This window comes from Danio aesculapii, chromosome 4 (genome assembly GCF_903798145.1).
Source record: "Danio aesculapii chromosome 4, fDanAes4.1, whole genome shotgun sequence".
In the NCBI taxonomy this organism is placed as follows: Eukaryota; Metazoa; Chordata; class Actinopteri; order Cypriniformes; family Danionidae; genus Danio; species Danio aesculapii.
The window spans coordinates 17,512,240-17,532,602 of record NC_079438.1 but is presented as its reverse complement, the minus strand read 5'-3'; the positions used below and the strand labels follow the sequence as shown (position 1 = coordinate 17,532,602).

The 20,363-nt window shown below is 40.6% G+C and overlaps 1 long non-coding RNA gene, 4 other non-coding genes and 1 pseudogene across 5 annotated transcripts; 1 reads left to right on the top strand and 5 right to left on the bottom strand.

The window, feature by feature from the left end:
- The window catches only part of LOC130222042 (zinc finger protein 729-like), a 632,497-nt pseudogene that overhangs the window by 153,258 nt on the left and 458,876 nt on the right, over positions 1-20,363 (top strand).
- Positions 509-1,044, bottom strand: LOC130222289 (uncharacterized). The gene is made up of 3 exons (XR_008836421.1): positions 956-1,044; positions 681-878; positions 509-574 (listed from the first exon to the last, which is right to left on the bottom strand). It is a non-coding gene; the product is annotated as an uncharacterized LOC130222289 (long non-coding RNA).
- On the bottom strand, positions 17,808-17,881 carry trnai-gau (transfer RNA isoleucine (anticodon GAU)). The gene has a single exon. It is a non-coding gene; the product is annotated as a tRNA-Ile (tRNA).
- Positions 18,290-18,363, bottom strand: trnan-guu (transfer RNA asparagine (anticodon GUU)). The gene has a single exon. It is a non-coding gene; the product is annotated as a tRNA-Asn (tRNA).
- On the bottom strand, positions 19,421-19,494 carry trnan-guu (transfer RNA asparagine (anticodon GUU)). The gene has a single exon. It is a non-coding gene; the product is annotated as a tRNA-Asn (tRNA).
- trnak-cuu (transfer RNA lysine (anticodon CUU)) lies at positions 19,601-19,673 on the bottom strand. Its single transcript has one exon. It is a non-coding gene; the product is annotated as a tRNA-Lys (tRNA).

Sequence of the window (20,363 nt, the reverse complement as noted above, 5' to 3'; positions counted from 1 at the left end):
ATGAGACAAAAGGCGTTCGTAAAGCCATCTTCTGTTTTCATCTGTTGGACCAGGAAGATCCCAGGATAAACACAGATGTAAACATTAAAAAAATTAAACAAGTTTACAAATATATACATGCCAAGTTGATGGACAAATATATACATGCCAAGTTGATGGTCTCGCGAAGGTCGATATCCGGGCAATCTTCTAACTGTAAGGTGGCTGTGTCCTCAGAGCCTCGAAGAAGAACATGAACAAATGCTCTGCTAAGCCCAGCAAGGCATGGCCCGCCATGCAGAAATGAATGGCCTAGCATTCTCCCTGCTACTTGAAAGAGATCACTTTCAATGAGAAACTGCGATGACGAAGGCACTAGGTGGTCTGCCTCACCCTCAAAGAGGCAAGTGACTCCAGTGTTGCCTGTTAGTTACAAATCAGTATTATGTAAATCCCATCAAAAAAATAAAAACATAAATTTTGTAGTGCAAGTATTAAAATGTCATACCGAAGTTCAATCTGAAACCATATTTCAGTTTTTCCAGAACTGTGGAAAAAAAATGTCTGGAAACACCATCACCAACTGCAGCATCTCCTAAAACAATGAAGATATAGTAACTAAAGCTATAGGCATGAATATGCTATATGAACTGCATATTTTATTGCATCCAAGTTTTTCTTTCTTGTACTCTAGGCTGCACCTTGAAGCTGACATTTAACAGGACATGCCCACTCCACGTTTCTTTGCTTGTAGAAGTTGATTAGCTGCCTGTCCTGTTCTTCCACACTTGATCTTAGATCCATAGACATGAAAAGGGGCTTCCCTGTCTCATGTAGCTGAAGTATTTGTTTTCTGTACAACAATGCAGCTGTCTTTGGATCCAAATGAGTCTTCCAATCTGTTCAATTAAATTACAATATTTTAACAATGCATCAGCAGCACAACAATGTAAAAAACACACACACAAATAATTACCATTATCCATGATTGAAAAATCAGCAGTGTTGTTCACTTCATTATCCATGAAAGAAAACTCAGCTGTGTTGTTACTGTCATCATTCACTGGACTACAATTTAAAAATGGTAAACAATTAAAATTATGGAAAATGTTACAGTGCAAGGTAAATATAACATATTTTCCGTGTCTCACAAAATAAATATTTTACAGCTAGCACACCTTTCCCCACATTCACTGGCATGGACTTCTAAAATTCCAAATGGCATTACTTCTTGACAAATAGGACAGCAAGCTGATACTGCCGATAACCAAATAAACACAAATTACCACAAAAATTCAACTTTATATCACCTTGGGTCAAATATACATTAGCAAGAAACTAACCTGTTCATTGTTCTTGACTTCGTTGTCCTTGTTCTCACATTCTGCCTCCTGCTGATACTCATCTTGAGAATCATTCTCATCCTCCACGTACAGGACTTAATGTGATTGGTTAAAAGCTGAAGTGGGTAGGATTCGTTGCATTTTTTGCATATTGCCTTTTTTGCATATCACGAAAGGCTTCAGAAGATGGTGGTAAGGGAGCAGTATCAAGCTCATCCTGAAAAGGAGCTATGTAGAGGACTGAATTCTCTCCTATTTTGGTAGCTTTAATGAGCCTGCCAGTGTACCCACAGTCTGCAGGTGCCCTTAGGACAAGTTTACGACTTCCCCAACCTCCTGAAAGTAGAAACAAGACTGCTACTGTGGGACTCAAATGGTCCATTGCATGTTCAAAAATTGACGGAGATCTGAGTTGAAAATTAAGAAGTTTTATTTTGAATGCAGGAAGTTAGAGAATACAATTTCTGCGCAGGAGAGATGTACTATTTTATCAGCCTCTGCCCATGATACTGTGCTTCATGCTTTTTATACTGTCTCTCACACACTCTCTAACCTTATATGGTGTTGTGTTAACAGGTTGACCATTTAGCAACCAGATATTCCTCTTCCTAGTATCTGTGTATCTTCTCTTCTCTTTTTTAAGGCAGATGTTTCAGAGCACGTACACACAGCTTATACATCTTGTCATTCACCCCCACCCAACAACAGGATGTGCTAGCATCCGGTAACATTTCTCTATACTTTGTGCACCTAATAAAGCAGCTAACCCTTTAAAAGAAGAAACCCTTTATGTCTGCATTTATAAGTAAATGTTTAGCAAAATCTAACAATAAAAAAAAATGCTATCCTTCAATCCCTCTCTTGGCCTCTGAAAAGAGGCCACACCACTTTAATAAACACTTTAAAATCTCAGAATTCTTGGTCCAATATGTCCAGATGAGCTTGGGTCGAAAACCTCTGTGAGGAAAGACACCCAAGCGGCCCCCTAGTTGGCTTATGGGCAGCCACCACATGTTCACCTGACACATCATATCAGACTACTAGAAAGAAAAGTACTTAAGACGTAATAATAATAGAAAATAATAAAAAAATAAAATTCCTTATAAACCAGTGTGCTCAGGCTGGACTGGGCTGAAAACCCCTGTGGGGAAAGGCACCCAGTCGATCCCCTAATTGACGTTTGGGCAACCACAACATGTCAGCTGAGTCAATCACACTGAAATTATCTAGACTACAAACATTTCAATAATCAAAATTTAAATCTTGACACATTTTCAAACAGCAAATTTCTCAAACATCAATATCTAAAAAACACATAACTTGTGTTGAATCAGCATCTGCAAAGAAGCACAGTTACTGGGAAAAAACAACATTTATAAGTCATATTCCTCCTCCTCATCATCATTATTTCCAGGAGATATCAGCAGAGGCATTGTGTAAGGGGGTGGAGCTCCATCTTTCTTTTCAATTGCTGCAATTATCACCCTGTTACACAATGTTCTGATACACGGGATGCAACAGCATCCACAGGTGACTATTATGGCCACAAATGTAGCTATAGAGATCAAAATTGATGTAAACATGGTTTTATATTTTCCAAACACACCGGTCACCCAATCATCAAATAGGTTATTTACACCAGAGTGTTCTGCCATTGTTTTAGGAAGGGTTTTTAATCCTTCTAAAGTCTTGTCACCGATCCATCTAGAGTGCAGCAAAAAATCTTGGAAAATGGCACAGGTCCTGCCCTTTCCCGCCAATAGCATGTCTAGTGCTATTCCATTTTGTATTGCCAGTAATGAGGTTGGGGCCAATTGTTCTGATAATCCTTCTACGGCATCTTGTGTCAGATTTGCCAATCTCATGACATTATAGTGCACATAATTTATTCTATCCACATTTTTACTTGGAGTGACAGGGAATAGGGCTTAAATTATTGGGATATTCTCGAACCCGGCAGCAATTTGGTCTACTAGATTTGTATTCATCAGGGACTCCTCTTCGGACTCCTATTGAATCTATATAGGTTGGGGAATTTGTGGTTAAATCAAACGTTGCGTCCCTTTTTCTTCTCCCAGCTATACTTTCACCCCTTCCCTCTTGTCTCTTGCCAATCAATGTTACTGGTGCTGCCAACCTAACCATTGCACATATACCTTCCGTAGTTTTCCCTTTTATTCTTACAAACAATCTTTTCCCCCCACAGTAATAATATAGTCCTCTCCGCGCCCAGGATACTATTATATCCCCTGCATTGTTGATAATCTGTTTGCACCACAAAGGGTTAATATGCTTTCTCTAGTATATCCTCTGGGGTTAATTTGGTATAATCCATTTGTATTACAACCCTTCGACCTCTAATTTCTCTACTATGATCTATGCTTGGGGTCCTATAGTCGTTGTCTTGTTTCTATCTATTACATTGACCCTGTCTAAAAACTCAACTTCTATGATTCCCATGGGGTCAGTTCCTGATATCTCAACTCCTAATAGTATATGGAGAAACTTAGGCGGATTGTTTTTCCCAGCATAATGGGTCTCATCTAGGGGGTATCCTGTCCACTCCCCTATGGACATAGTAATAGGGTTCTGGGTAGGACTATAATCCCTTTGTATTTTCAGTTTTCTCCACTCGTTTTTAAAATTCCCTAACCATGCTGGGTTTGGCGTCCATTTCCCTGTGTACCCCACTACTTGATCCCACCCTCTACACCACTTATTATCCGCTTTACCCATCGTGTTACACCATGCATTCTTAGTCTGATCTAAACAAACATATACGTCATATCCTTGCCACGAACTATTGTGTCCCCCACAGTCAATTACCTGACATAGATCAAATGTGTAAGATGTCGTCTCTCCCTTTACATATTCTATGGACAGCCCTCCATAATACTTGGAACATCTGTTTTCTTCCCCTAGGGATCTTTTTACTCTGGTTGGTTTTACAGTTGAGGTTTCATTCCTGTTCTGACCTTTTTCTACTCCCAGAATTGTCCCCACTATTATCAGTGCTACTATCCCTATTGCCCCCAGTAGCTTCCAGTTTTCCCATAACTTGACCCTCATGTTTTAATGATGCTGGTTTTTCTTATTATTCATGTCTGGTCCTCCCTTAATCTTATTTTTCATAACGTTGTTGTGTTCGCAGCAAGTAATATATCAAACATCAAAGCTACAATAAAAAATAGCAAACACAGTAAACTTATTCTAACGTATAAACTGAAATGGTTATATTCTGGCCTTTAAATGTCTTTTCAATAATGTGGAGAACTCTATAGAATTCCAACTTGTCCAAACCACACCCCAGCCGGGCTATTGACAATCTGGTGATGTGTAATTTGTCACACCACGTTCTCATGCAGATTAGACTGCTCTCAAAGTCCTCATATGTGGGTAGGTCTCTAGCAAGTGTTTTTGTGATCAGGTGGAAAACTATTCTGTCTGCCTCGTGAGTTATAACACAGTCACCTTTAATTTTTCTCTGAGCCTTTACTTTGTCAACCCATATCTTTATCTGAATTTTTTCGCTATGCCCACTCCAAATGCACAGTCTGCACTGACACAATGGTCTACAGCTTCTCTTTTAGGGGCTGTAAATATATCCCCAGTTTTGTGGACCACCTACAAAGTTTGTAGGTTACTTTGTGATGGATGAAAATTTTTCCCGTGTGTATGTGTTTGTGTGTCACCTCCTTTTGTGGTACCCTCACTCCCCCCCCGCTCCTCCTGTGGTATCCTCTCTCTCTTAGACCTGCGAAGCAAGGTCCACTCTGGTGTCGTCCAATGATCTGGACGGTGTGTCCACCGGACAGCACTGGCTCAGATGGTACCAAGTGTCACCTTTTCCTGCAAGACGAACACAGTGAGAGGTGCGTGCAATTACTTTAATTGAAGCAGACCAGCGAGGCTCTTTCCATTTACGCCTGTAGATTCTCAATCTCACCCAGTCCCAAGTTCGGTCAGGTAGGGGTGATGGATATTCGTGTCCCCTTGTGACTGTGGGTGATAGACTGCCCCGAAATGGTGTACTAAACCCAATGCCTTTTCCACATCAGCCAGATGTTCATTTTTAAAGTGTGAGCTGTTGTCAGATCTGACCCGGCTCGGAAAACCATGACGTGGGATGTAATGGTTTATCAGACATTTAATGACAGCAGTGCTGTCTTCCTTGCCCACCGGGAAGGCCTCTGGCCATCCAGTATATGCATCAATCATAACAAGCAAGTATCGTTTACCATTTATCTTTTCAATCATGTCAGTGAAATCAATTATAACTTCATCCCCAGGCCCATTTGCCAATGGGAACGATCCCTGAGATGGTTTCATAGTTGGTTTGACATTGTGCATCTGACAGATGTCACATGTCGTTATGTACCCAGAAATTAGGTGTGGCATAAAAGGATGCCACCATGATTGCAATGCTCGTGACATTTGCTTATCACTACAGTGTGCATGTGTGTGGGCTTCTTTCAACACGCTTGGGACTAGTGACGCTGGGAGCAAAGCTCTACCATCAGGTGCTGTCCAAAGCCCATCCTCGTGTCTGATTGCCCCTTTGTTTTTCCACGCAGACTTCTTCAGGAGCAGCCATGTCTTGCTGCTCAGATAAGAATTCTCTTGAGAATTCTGGTAGGAGGGATGTCACGTCTGGCTCAGATGTGACCACAAACTGACCTTTTATGTAGTCTGAGGCACGTTTCGCCGCCAAGTCTGCTGCTTCATTCCCTCTTGATATTAGGTCAGTTCCTTGAGAATGACCGGTGCACTCAATGATAGCCACTTTGTTTGGCAACATTATGGCTTCAGAAAGCTCCCTTGCTTCTTTCTCATGAGTAATAGGCCGGCCAGAAGAAGTTGTGAATCCACATCTGATCCACACAGGCAGCTCCACGTGGGCTGTGGATACTGCATATGCAGAATCAGAGTAGATGTTGACAGCCTGTCCTTTTGAGTGTCTCAATGCATTGATTAGGGCCAATAGTTCTGCTTTTTGTGCAGATTGTTTGCCAATTAGGGGTTCAGCTTGTATTGTGACAAATTGATCATTCTGTAATTTAACCACAGCAAAGCCTGCCTTTAATGTTCCATCACCTACATAAACAGTGTGATTGGGTTGTCTGCTTCAGGAAGTGGGGAGGCCATCAGGCCCTCTCTAGCAACTGCCAAACTGTTGCTGAGGTGTCTGTTTTTAGCTAACTTCCTCTTCTCAAGCTATAGTTTCAAAATTCTCTTTTTTTTTTTTTACTTTAACAACTCGTTTCCTTCTCCAACTCCAACTTCCTTCTCGGTCCGCTCTCTCTACTGCTTTGTCTACATACCTTTTCCATCATCACTGCCTGGTACCTCATGAGACTGTTCCATGGCCTGGGTCACACCAGCAGGAGCTCCTTGTAACACTGCTGCCCTGAACATTTTATTAGTAACAGGGTTAGACATTGGGTTTTCATCACATGCTTCTTCTCAGTTTTATTCTCAGCATCTATTTATGTATGCTGCTCCTTTTTTACCATCCCAATGTTCGCTCTGATACACTTTGTTGTCTTTCGTCTTCTTTACACTGTCCTTCTGTCGTTTCCTCATCTGTCCCACTTCCTCTGTCGCTCTCTTCATCTACTTCACTTTGTCCCTTCCCATGTTCATCCAAATCACCATCCAAATTCCCTCTTTTTCTTTCTTTCCATTGGCTTGCTTGTTCAACAGCCCTACTTCCTCTTTTCTGTGTCTTAAAACAGCTTCCTGTGCTCTTTTCTCTTTTATTCCCATTCTCCCAGTTCTTTTATCCGTTTTTTCCTATCTTTTTTGATCAGTTTGTGCCAATAAGGTATCTACCATTTTATCCTATTGTTGTCTTAAAAGAGGACAATCATATTCCTCACATTCTCTATCAAATTCTCCTTCCATTTTTTATTTATTTATTTATTTAAAAAAATTATCCCTATCCCTACACTCTCACTATTTCTCAATTCACTAAACCTGCTATCCTTGAGAAATTTACTTGAAAATATCAAATTCTTGTCAGAATAAGAGGGATTTTCAAGGGTTTTGCCTCCTCAGGGAAAGGGACTTCTCCTTTAAATACTTATGTATTCACCCTGATAATTGGAAATATGAATGACTTCGTCAAGACAGACAATTTCCAATTTATTTGCCTATTTAGGGAACAGGACTTCTCCATAAATCTAATGATTCACCCTAAGTGCCTATTTAGGGAACAGGACTTCTCCGTAAATCCTAATGATTCACCCTAATTGCCTATTTAGGGAACAAGACTTCTCCGTAAATCCTAATGATTCACCCTAACTTTCTCTATCACAACTTGTCACAACTCATTCATCTTTTCTTTTTATTCAACACTAATTTAGTTAAGTTTTAATTTATGCAGTCTGTAACGTACTGCATTCAATTCAAATGTATCAAAGAAATGAACAATCGTATTTACTAATGCCAAAAACCACTTTATTTAGTATATTCAATAGCAGATTTTTAGAAAAATGTTTCTGCTTACCTTTCTTTAGAGAGGCGCCTCTGGATTTGGCATCAGAAATAAACATCCATCTATTTGACAGTCTCCAGTCAATCACGTCGTAGGGTCACCAATTGTAGGACTCAAATGGTCCATTGCATGTTCAAAAATTGACGGAGACCTGAGTTGAAAATTAAGAAGTTTTATTTTGAATGCAAGAAGTTAGAGAGTACCAGTTCTGCGCAGGAGAGATGTAATTTCAATTCAGCTCTGCTCTCTTTTGGGCTCTTTATGTTTTATAATGTCTTTCACACACTATCTAATCTTAATCCTATTGACTTATATGATATCATCTTGGCAGTTGGACCATTCAGCTACCAAATGTTCCTCTTTCTGGTATCTTTCTGGTATCTTCTCTTGAATGTTGGCCTTGACAGTTCACTAGGCAAATGTTTCAGAGCGCGAACACACAGTTCAAGCACCTTGCTGAAAAAACAACTGATTCAATGTTATTGTTTCTGTTCATCTGAATAAAATATTTTTTCAAAATGTAAAATTTTTTGACAATGTAATTTCAAATTAAATACAGTGAATAACATTTAATATGTACAGTGAATAAAATAAAGGTCTTTATTCTGAATAAATAAAAATTGCAATTTGAAAGTAGCTTAAGAAATATTTATGTTTATTAATTGTTTTTCTTTTTAAAGGCAATAAAAATAAACTATTATTTGCCATAAAAGCTCCTTTCTTTAAATGTCTGCATCTGTATGGCACTCGAGCCTCTATCAGGATGCTAGACTGGAAGTGTCAGCTATACTCTTGTCTTTTCTGTTTCTGTAAAATTCTCACGTTTAATATTAACAACCCACCTCTTCTGCACGACTTTGTCATTTGGAAACGTGTGGAAACTAAGGTAAGAGTTCAATTTCTGATGCTGTACGTTGCTGAATATGGCAGTGGTAATTAGAAGTACTGCTGGGCTAAAATGGCATAAAACATTTAGACAACTCCAAAACGTTAGCTGTTTTGATCAGTAGCGCTCCTGTTGTAGCACTGTATGATCGGTGGAAGTTGGACCGGGGTCTTACATTTTACCGCAAATGCGTCACGCGCTGCCGTGCATATAGCCCATCGAGCAGAAACCACCTCATTCAGGCGTTCTCGGACCGATTGATTTGGCGCGGATCCCACATGATTGCGGGATTCACATATGCCAGACAAACCACGCTTACAGGGCAAACACGACGCAATTGACAAACAGTCGCAGCCAAATTAAACTTTAGTGACAAGGCAGCACTGGCCCGTACGGGTCAGTAACCATTCTCTATACTGTCCTGAGCGTCTCGCACACTGGCCTTGGGTCATCGGGCAGTCCCTATTGTCGAGCCCTGCATGTTAATGGACAGATCAAAATATGATCTGATTCATTTTACATTTAATGTGCATCAAAATTACAGTGTGTGTAGCCAATGTTTCTAGTCTCTTTTCAGCTTTTGATGAGAGTTTTAAGACTTAATGAAAACTAATGTTGTTTTTTTATTTCAGACCTAATTGAAGAGAATGAGGGGAGTAAAGTGGAGGAACATCATGTCAAAATTGAGGAAAAAACTCTTTTACAGACTGATGGTATTTTGAAACGGAGAGACAAGAATCATTTCACCTGCACTCAGTGTGGAAAGAGTTTTGGAAAACAAAACAGTCTTCAAATTCACATGAGGATCCACACTGGAGAGAAACCATTCACATGCACTCAGTGTGGGAAGAGTTTCAACCAATCATCACACCTTAATCTTCACATGAGGATCCACACTGGAGAGAAACCATTCACATGCACCCAGTGTGGAAAGAGATTCTGCCAATCATCAAACCTTAATCAACACATGAGGATCCACACTGGAGAGAAACCATTCACTTGCACTCAGTGTGGGAAGAGTTTTAACTGCTCCTCACACCTTAATCAACACATGAGGATCCACACTGGAGAGAAACCATTCACATGCACTCAGTGTGGGAAGAGTTTTAACTGCTCCTCACACCTTAATCAACACATGAGGATCCACACTGGAGAGAAACCATTCACATGCACTCAGTGTGGGAAGAGTTTCAGCCAATCATCATCCCTAATTAAACACATGAGGATCCACAGTGGAGAAAAACCATTCACTTGCACTTAAGCCGCGGTCACACTGGACTTTTTTCCCCATAGACTTCCATTCATACGCATGCGAATGAATCAGACCGGAAATGCAAGTTTGCGCGTCAAGTTTCGCAGTTCACTGCCTTACAACGTTCAAGCTTGGTGAATTCTGACCTGCGAAATCGCATCACTTGACTGTGTGAGACCAATCGAAGATCAAAACATGACCTCTCAGGACAGAAATTTTAAATATGGACCAATCGCTCACTTTTTAATGTCTAATCATCTTGTTTAATCCCGCCCCTTTTCACAGTGCCGTACAATAGAATTTTGCAAAGAAGAGGACTCACACTGGAGATAATCCGTACAGATCTGATCAGTGTCTACAGAGCGTCGCTCGTTTTAAAGTTTAAGAAACACGTGGACAAAAAGTTGCACACATGACATGAATGCAGCAAAGATTTTCTCATGTTCACAGGATGTTTCTGAATAATGTTTGAAAAGGCTGAGTGATGGTATACTATTTTCCAACACTCCTACACTGCAGTAGGTGGGGTTGTAAATGTGTTGCGCTCCTCGCGTTTACCGTAAACAATGATGGCGGCTGAGAGAAAAACAGTTTCATAAACATCTGGCAAACAGCACCTCTGTGGCTTAAAACCTCTTTGCAAGTAATTGTACAGGTGTGCATACATCTGTACTCTACTCTCCAGTGTATTCATGTAGCTAGAGTTGTTTTGGATGATGTTCTCTGTTACATCCTACACAAGTCTAGGGGAAATACAATGAACACAACAATATTAATTTAAAGAGCACTAAACTGGGACCAGTCACAACAAAGCAATGAGTAAAGTTCCAAAATTACAAAAAAAAAAAAATCAAAGTCACACACAATGTAGTGTTAAGGAAGCTCTAGCTTCAGGAGGGGAATAAAGCCAAAATAACAAACAAAAACAGGGTTCTGTCTGGGAGTAAAACCTCTAAATAAGCTACAAGAAAATAATGATGAAAATTAACAGCAAAACTACACTGACTCCCTGACTGACCTCAAAACAGGAGAAAAAGTTCAACAAAAAAGGCCGACCACCTCCTTACTGCTTCCTGGGGAAAAAAGAAAAAGAAAGAAAGAAAAGTTTAAATCGTGATACTGCTCTTAGCCACAACAGAGAACAAGTACCAATTGTCAACCAGAAAGATTTTAAATCACCACAATTCAACTTTGCAACAGTTCACAACAGCTTTAATTTAACTGAAACCCAGCTAGTGCTCTGGGGAAAGGTTCCTCTCTAGCTCCTTTCTCATCATCCAAGTGTTTGGCCTGTGTTTTTATCCTCTCTCACCCCTTCATGTTAAGTGAACACAGCTGTGAGAAGCCATCAGCAACCTGCTTAAAGCTACGGTCACACCGGGCTTTGTGTGTGCGAAATTCTGTCGTGCGGCGCTGCGAAAATGGGCAGGATTAAACAAGATGATTAGACATTAAAAAAGCGAGCGATTGCTCCATGTTTTAAATTTCTGTCCAGAGAGGTCCTGTTTTGATCCTCGATGGGTCTCACGCAGTCAAATGATGCGATTTCGCAGGTCAGAGTTCACCAAGCTTGAACTTTGCACCGCAGCAACCTGCGAAACTTAACGCATGACCCCGCGTTTCCGGTCTGACGCATTCGCGTGCGTATGAATGGAAGTCTATGGAAGGAAAAGTCAAGTGTGACCGCACCTTCAAACTCAGGAGGGGAGGCAAAAAAAAAGAACAGGGAGAAAGACATTTGACACATTATAAACACACAATAACTTTAAACAATACGTCTCTAAACGTAACATCTCTGTCTGACTCCCTGAATGAGAAACAAATCACTAAGAAGACGCCGCACATCAAAGAAGGTGGAGCTCCAGGACGGTTGGTTTGCAGTATACCAGGGCCTCAAGTTTAGAAAGCCCATTCAATTGTCCTGTGTTGCATCTTTTATTAGTAAAGTTTCTTTACTTTGAGGTTCAAGATTCTTTCTAGTTTACTTCATTTACTTTTTTGAGTAGAATACAAACTGGATGAATATTTTATGATTTAAGCAGAGCGACAGGTATTAAGTTTTACAATATTAATACACTGTGATGATCCCAAGACTCCAGATTGGAGTATGTGGTAAATCCTGATTGGATGCCTGCATTACTCATCAATAGGTATACAAAAGTTGTTGTGCTAGCTACCCCAGGACGTTGTGGCTACTCAGGAGTCCTCATGTCAAAACCTGCCATCTCATTGAGTCTTTAACCTTATGGTTTTGTTTTGCTTTACTTATATCATGTAGTTAAAGTGTTGCTGTGATTATATCCTAAGTTCTTTATCTTCCTTATTATCCCTAGACATTTGTTGGTTGCTTTGATTGTTCTATGAGTTACATTTTATAATAAATTATTTGCATTGAGGCTATTTTGTTGGCTCATCTCTCTTTTATGTTGCGACTCAAACGAGCGGGTCATAACACTTTGTAAAATGTGTCCGGTTGTATCTGAGATCTTGTCCTTTCAGTCATGACCATAGGTGAGAGTAGGAACAAATGGCAGAGACAGTCCTAGCCTGCACCTAAAATTCTGTCAGTAAAAATTATTATATTTTTGAGATCAGCCTCAAAAATAACACATTTACAAAATAAAATGAATAAATAGATGGATGGATAGACAATGTAGTGGTGGAAGAGGAAGTAGGATGGCTTGTTTAACCATAGACCAAGATGGAGCTCTTTCAGTAGGGATGGACCACTGCACGAGATGTCTCAGACTGAAGGCTTAATAATGAAATAAATGCTCAGGAAGCCCCAACCCTTTTTTTATCAACTGGCTGTTGCAATGTATTCCTATGCAACCAAGGGTGCTTATTGTTCCAGTAAAATTAATTGACTAAATTGTCAGACTGTTTAAAATATTGTAAAAAATATTTACAGGGATATACTCAAGTAGAGAAGTAACTTTAGGAAGGCAATTTATTTTGACTATGATAGTTTATTTTGAATACCTCAGAGCAGTGGTTCTCAATTCTGGTGCTTGTGCAAAATGAGTTGACACAACCGTCCCAAATTAATTTGAGCTCTTATTACTAGATCTTAGACTCACACCTGAGAAACCACAAAAGCAGAGATTTGGCTTATCTTTAACTGCTTAAGATCAATTTGCACCAGAGGTGGATTTCCCAAACAACGATGTAACTCACGGCTGAACTATCATAGTACGATGCATCGGTTGGGAAAAAAACGATGTAGTGACGAGTGTTTCCCAAAACGCAGTTTCTCTGTCGCAGATCCATCGCTTGAACCATGTTAGTTATTATGTAAAACGCCCATAATGACGCTCTAAACAGGGCGGAGGAACTACTGCTTTACAGAACAACTCCATCATTTATTTTTGCAAATTATATTGTTTTAGACAAACACGCATTTGAAAAAAAATCCAATATTAGTTTTGGTAAAAACATGCACTCGCTTTCCATATTAACCGAATTATATGTAAATGCCACATATAAAGCCTATGTTTTCTTTACAAATATTATTAAGGATATGACATATCCTATTCTAAATCAAATCACTTACAAAAGCTAACAGGTATTCTAATATCATATATAAATCATATGAATAAATAAATAATGAGGCTATTTATTTTAAAAGGAAATTTAATATTTATTATATATTAGGAAATGAATAAAATCCTAATTTAATAATAATATTAATAATACTAATGATGATCATGAGGACGATGATGATGAAAATTATTACTATTTTTAATATTATCTATTAGAAATAAAAAAAATCATAATTTAATAATAATATTAATGATGATGATGATTATTAATATTATTAAGTAGGATATTGTTTATTTATTTTTTAGAAAAGTCTACTTTCACAATTTGACATTTGTAATACCACAGCAGAAATGTTCCAACCAGTAGGCCCATGTCATACACAGTACAGATACTTAATAAATAACCCATTATAAATTACATTTATATTTAGTCATTTAGCAGACGCTTTTATCCAAAGCGACTTACAAATGAGGACAAGGAAGCAATTTACACAACTATAAGAGCAGCAGTGAACAAGTGCTATAGACAAGTTTCAGGTGTGTAAAGTCCTAGAAGCAAAGCATTAGTAAAGTTTTTTTTTTTTTTTTGAGAGAGTACAGTTAGTGCTATAGCCAGAGAGGCAGTTAAGATTAGGAAGGAAAGTGAAGACTAAACAGTTGAGTTTTTAGTCGTTTCTTGAAGACAGCAAGTGACTCTGCTGTTCTGATGTAGTTAGGGAGTTCATTCCACCAACTGGGCAGCTTGAATGCGAGAGTTCGGGAAAGTAATTTCTTCCCTCTTAGGGATGGAACAACGAGGCAACGTTCATTCACAGAACGCAAGTTTCTGGAGGGCACATAAATCTGCAGAACTGAGAGCAGATACGATGGAGCAAAGCCAGAGGTCGCTTTGTAAGCAAACATCTGAGCTTTGAATTTGATGCGAGCAGCAACTGGCAGCCAGTGCAAACGGGTGAGTAGCGGAGTGACATGTGCTCTTTTGGGTTCATCAAAGACCACTCGTGCTGCTGCGTTCTGAAGCAGCTGAAGAGGTTTGATAGAATTAGCTGGAAGCCCGGCTAGTAGAGAGTTGCAATAGTCCAGTTTGGAGAGAACAAGAGCTTGAACAATGAGTTGAGCTGTATGTTCAGATAGGAAGGGTCGGACCTTTCTGATGTTATAGAGTGCGAATCTGCAAGATCGAGCAGTTCTAGAAATGTGGTCAGAGAAGTTTAGTTGGTCATCAATCGTTACTCCAAGGCTTTTTACCATTTTGGATGCAGTAATGGTTGCCCCATCCATCTGGATTGAAAAGTTATGGTGTAGAGTCGGATTGGCAGAAACTTCAAGCATTTCCGTTTTCGCGAGGTTAAGCTGAAGATGATGATCTTTCATCCAGTGTGAAATGTCTGACAGGCAGGCTGAGATGCGAGCTGGAACCGAGGGATCATCAGGGTGAAAAGAGAGGTATAGCTGGGTATCATCAGCATAGCAGTGGTGGGAAAATCCATGTTTCTGGATGACTGTTCCTAAAGACGTCATGTAGATGGAGAAGAGAAGTGGCCCAAGAACAGAGCCCTGAGGTACCCCAGTGTTTAGATGCTGTAGGTTGGACACCTCTCTCCTCCAAGACACCCTGAATGACCTGTCCGAGAGGTAAGATCTGAACCATTGAATAACAGTGCCTGCGACGCCCAGTGACTCAAGCGTAGATAGCAGGATCTGGTGGTTTACAGTGTCAAAAGCAGCTGATAGATCCAGCAAGATGAGGACAGATGATTTAGAGTCTGCTTTAGCCAGTCTGAGATCCTCCACGACCGAGAGCAGGGCAGTCTCAGTTGAGTGGCCTTTCTTAAAGCCAGATTGCTTGTTGTCCATGAGGTTGTTTTGAGTAAGAAAGTCCAGGACTTGTTTGAACACTACTTTCTCCAAAATCTTGGCCATGAATGGAAGCAGGGATACCGGTCGGTAGTTTTCAAGTAGCGTTTGATCCAGGTGGGTTTCTTTAGCAGTGGGGTTACCCTAGCCTGCTTAAATGAAGTAGGGAATAGACCAGAGTCAAGAGATGTGTTAATTATGTGAGTCAGTGTTGGTATGACTGCAGGAGAAATGGCTTGCAAGAGATGAGAGGGAATGGGATCAAGCGGACAGGTGGTTGCATGGCTTGATAGCACGAGATTGGACACCTCAGACTCAGAGAGCTGGGAAAAAAAAGGTGAGTGTGTGTGGTGTTGGTGGTGTATCTTGCGTGTTTGTTGTAGGTGCAGCAAATTGAGCACTGATTTTTGCAGTTTTGGTGCAAAAGAATGTAGCAAAGTCATCAGTAGTGAGTGTGGAGGATGCGGGTGAAGGAGGAGGATAGAGGAGGGAGGTTTTAGAAGTTTGGATTAGTGGTGTGAAATCCACAATTGCAGGCCCTGGACCCTCCAAAGAGGGTGGTCTGTCCGCGGGCATGCATGGGACATTACTCAATCTGAAAAGATAGATTTGAAAGATCTGAGGGTTCTTTCTAACCTCTGTGTTTTGCTTTGAGAAAGCAGCCCCGCATTGCTGTTGTTTTTATGTGCTTTTATTCTTTATTTGTTTGAATACTTTAATTAATCATATCATTATTTAGAAACATTCTTCATGTAATTTAATCACATATTTATTGCTTTTGACATTATGTACTTATTTTTCTATTCTATGGTTATTTATTTTCATGATTAGGAGATAAGAGTTTTTAACGTCAAAGCACTGATATTGTTTGCACCATTGCCAACCAATCTGCATACTACATATAATGTCATGAAGTATAAGTAATTTTGCCTTACCTTCTGATAAATGTCATACCACTTCCTCTGTCTTGGAGCTGGTCGATTGCCTGCTCCAGAAGGCCAAACGCCAGAGCTGGCAAAGACTCTCAACCTGGCCATCCACTCTCCATCACCCATGGCCTTGTGGCTTTTTGGCTTAGTGCTCATCTGAATTTATCATACAAATGTAAATTAAACTTAACAAGTGCATTAATTACAATAATGTAGCCTGTTGCCTGAAACAAGAGAAAGAAAGATCACATTTCCCAGGTAATTTCTCTGCTATGGTAAAGGGATAGTACTAAAAACATATTAATTAATAGAAACATGAAATATATAATTAATTGATAATGTTATCAGATGGGTAATAATAACACGATAACACAATAGTAAACATTATAATAAACATTTAGGTTCAAAAGACAGACATTTTTATTATTCACTGTAGAATGACTGTAACACATTAGTTATAAATAACTATAATTCATATAGCTAATTATCATTTAGTAGCAATATCATTTATGGGTACACCATTGTAGTAACAGTTATAAATCATACAAACATAATAAACATTTATCAACAAAAGGCAGGCAATTACAGCTTTTAATTTATTCTTACAATTCATATAGCTAATGAATATTTAGCAGAAAAAGCCTATATTTTTGTGTAAACTTTATTTTGTTTTTGGCTAAGAAATACAGGGGGAGGGAGCTGTTGACGCGTCGACAAACGTTTTGATAAACACATCCAAACAACTGTATATACAGTATATATGCATGTATATATAAATACAGTTATTAATTTAAAGACACGTTTGAACAAAATCAATGATTTCTGCAACTGTATCAAAAGTCTAATGTTAAACAGGGTGCGGGGTCGTGACCTTTGACACCATGCACGTGAATTTAGGGTGACTTTTGTTAAAGTTCTTGTCATAAAATTATAAATCAGCGTTAGGAGGCCAGGACTGTGACATAACAAAAGACTACAATCGACAAAACAACTTCTATCAGAAGATATAGACGTTGACAAAAATAACTTACCTTGATCGGTTATATGATGATGTGCTCTCGTCAGAAGACAGCGGTGTTGTCATTCATTTGCATATGCCGCGACGTGATTGGCTCTCACCACCAACCTTTCGGTTAACAGCCGAACGCGCTAACCGATTGCGCCACAGAGACTTAGAGAGCAATGCAACTGTAGTAGAAATGCTAAACTTTGTCTCAATAGGTATGCTCCAAGAATCCAAATGAAGGCTGCCGAAAAAAGAGAGAAAGGTAACAGAAACGCCCAACGTGGGGCTCGAACCCCCAACCCTGAGATTAAGAGTCTCATGCTCTACCGACTGAGCTAGCCGGGCTTCTGATACATTCATTCTAAGTAAACTGGCATAAGTGACTTGGCCGATCCAGGGACTGGACAACAAACTTCTGCTAAATCCTGATGTCATCTTGTAACGCCAGACAGCACGTGGCCTAGGATCACTACCCGGTGCACGTGTTAGCAGTTGCAAGGCAGCAAAAGCCTTCTTTCGTCCCTGGGTGGGCTCAAACCACCAACCTTTCGGTTATCAGCCGAACACACTAACTGATTGCGCCACAGAGACTCAGACACCAAGCCAACTGTAGTAGAAACTCTGAACTTTGTCTCACTTGGTCTGCTGGATGAAACCAAATGAAAGCTGCCGAAAAGAGAGAGAGAAAGGTTACAGAAACACCCAATGTGGGGCTCAAACCCACGTCACTGAGATTAAGTGTGTCGTGCTCTCCCACCTGAGCTAACCGGGCTTGTGAGAGACTCATTCTAGTCACTGTTTTGATCAATACCTTCCCTACCTGTGTAAAGTTTGATGCTGATTTTAAGTTAACTGGAATAAGTAACTTGGCCGATCTAGGCACTGGACAACAAACTTCTGCTAAATCCTGATGTTATCTTGTAACGCCAGACAGCATGTGGCCCAGGATCATTGCCCGGTGCACGTGTTAGCAGTTGCAAGGCAGCAAAAACCTTAGTTCATCCCTGGGTGGGCTCGAACCACCAACCTTTCGGTTAACAGCCGAACGCGCTAACCGATTGCGCCACAGAGACTTAGAGAGCAATACTACTGTAGTAGAAATGCTGAACTTTGTCTTACTTGGTCTGCTGGATGAACCCAAATGAAAGCTGCCGAAAAGAGAGAGAGAAAGGTTACAGAAACACCCAACATGGGGCTCAAACCCACGTCACTGAGATTAAGTGTCTCATGCTCTCCCACCTGAGCTAGGCAGGCTTGTGAGAAACTCATTCTAGCCACTGTTTTGATCAATACCTTCCCTACCTGTGTAAAGTTTGATGCTGTTTTTAAGTCAACTGGAATAAGTAACTTGGCCGATCTAGGCACTGGACAACAAACTTCTGCTAAATCCTGATGTCATCTTGTAACACCAGACAGGGCTTGTGAGATGCTCATTCAAGAGAAAGTCACTGTTTTGATCAATACCTTCCCTACCTGTGTAAAGTTTAATGGTGTTTTAAAGTCAACTGGAATAAAAAAATTGGCCAACACAGGCACTGGACAACAAATTTCTGCTAAATCCTGATGTCATCTTGTAACGCCAGACAGCACGTGGCCCAGGATCATTGCCCAGTGCACGTGTTAGCAGTTGCAAGGCAGCAAAAGCCTTCGTTTGTCCCTGGGTGGGCTCAAACCACCAACCTTAAGGTTAACAGCCGAACACGCTAACAGATTGCGCCACAGAGACGCAGACACCAAGCCAACTGTAGTAGAAACGCTGAACTTTGTCTCACTTAGTCTGCTGGATGAACCCAAATGAAAGCTGCCGAAAAGAGAGAAATGTTACAGAAACACCCAACGTGGGACTCAAACCCACGTCACTGAGATTAAGTGTGTCGTGCTCTCCCACCTGAGCTAGGCAGGCTTGTGAGACACTCATTCTAGCCACTGTTTTGATCAATACCTTCCCTACCTGTGTAAAGTTTGATGCTGTTTTTAAGTCAACTGGAATAAGTAACTTGGCTGATCCAGGCACTGGACAACAAACTTCTGCTAAATCCTGATGTTATCTTGTAACGCCAGACAGCACGTGGCCCAGGATCATTGCCCGGTGCACGTGTTAGCAGTTGCAAGGCAGCAAAAACCTTCGTTCGTCCCTGGGTGGGCTCGAACCACCAACCTTTTGGTTAACAGCCGAACGCGCTAACCGATTGCGCCACAGAGACTTAGAGAGCAATACTACTGTAGTAGAAATGCTGAACTTTGTCTCAATAGGTATGCTCGAAGAATCCAAATGAAGGCTGCCGAAAAGAGAGAGAAAGGTAACAGAAACGCTCAACGTGGGGCTCGAACCCACGACCCTGAGATTAAGAGTCTCATGCTCTACCGACTGAGCTAGCCGGGCTTCTGATACATTCATTCTAAATAAACTGGCATAAGTAACTTGGCTGATCCAGGCACTGGACAACAAACTTCTGCTAAATCCTGATGTCATCTTGTAACGCCAGACAGCACGTGGCCCAGGATCATTGCCCAGTGCACGTGTTAGCAGTTGCAAGGCAGCAAAAGCCTAAGTCAACTGGAATAAGTAACTTGGCCGATCTAGGCACTGGACAACAAACTTCTGCTAAATCCTGATGTCATCTTGTAACACCAGACAGGGCTTGTGAGATGCTCATTCAAGAGAAAGTCACTGTTTTGATCAATACCTTCCCTACCTGTGTAAAGTTTAATAGTGTTTTAAAGTCAACTGGAATAAAAAAATTGGCCAACACAGGCACTGGACAACAAATTTCTGCTAAATCCTGATGTCATCTTGTAACGCCAGACAGCACGTGGCCCAGGATCATTGCCCAGTGCACGTGTTAGCAGTTGCAAGGCAGCAAAAGCCTTCGTTCAACCCTGGGTGGGCTCGAAGCACCATCCTTTCAGTTAACAGCCGAACCGCTAACCGATTGCGCCACAGAGACTTAGACACCAATCCAACTGTAGTAGAAACACTGAACTTTGTCTCACTTGGTCTGCTGGATGAAACCAAATGAAAGCTGCCGAAAAGAGAGAGAGAAAGGTTACAGAAACACCCAACGTGGGGCTC